Below are 387 nucleotides of genomic sequence, written 5' to 3' on the forward strand. Positions count from 1 at the left end.
ACTTCAAGTTAGCATCATGCATCCTTACTAGCAAGTTATTATTATTGCGGTTTCTCTCTTGGCACTGTGTACAAGTTTATACACGACATAGTTCAAAACCAAAGATTTTAGGTCTTTCGTGTACTTTCTACGAATCTATACGACTAGCGCATGTCCACGAAACTGCCCGGCTGGCCGTTTCATCTGCTCCCTCCACATATATGATGCGAATGTTGCAAAAAAGACGAGAAAGGTTTTGGTCTTCTGTTAGGTCAGACATGATTACCATAGAGCAAGTTCAAATATACAGATTCACATAAATCATCACTAAAGATTGACTGCACTTCACTCCGAAACGGCGCGAGCCAGTTGGATTCCCTTGCTAATTTCTAAAAACTTTTGCTTGTC

General features: G+C 40.6%; 1 protein-coding gene across 1 annotated transcript in view; it reads left to right on the plus strand.

Annotated features, from left to right (window-relative positions):
- The window catches only part of LOC119582252 (lachesin-like), a 10,390-nt gene that overhangs the window by 4,964 nt on the left and 5,039 nt on the right, over positions 1 to 387 (plus strand). The window lies entirely within an intron of this gene.

This window comes from Penaeus monodon, chromosome 15 (assembly GCF_015228065.2).
Source record: "Penaeus monodon isolate SGIC_2016 chromosome 15, NSTDA_Pmon_1, whole genome shotgun sequence".
Classification (NCBI taxonomy): Eukaryota; Metazoa; Arthropoda; class Malacostraca; order Decapoda; family Penaeidae; genus Penaeus; species Penaeus monodon.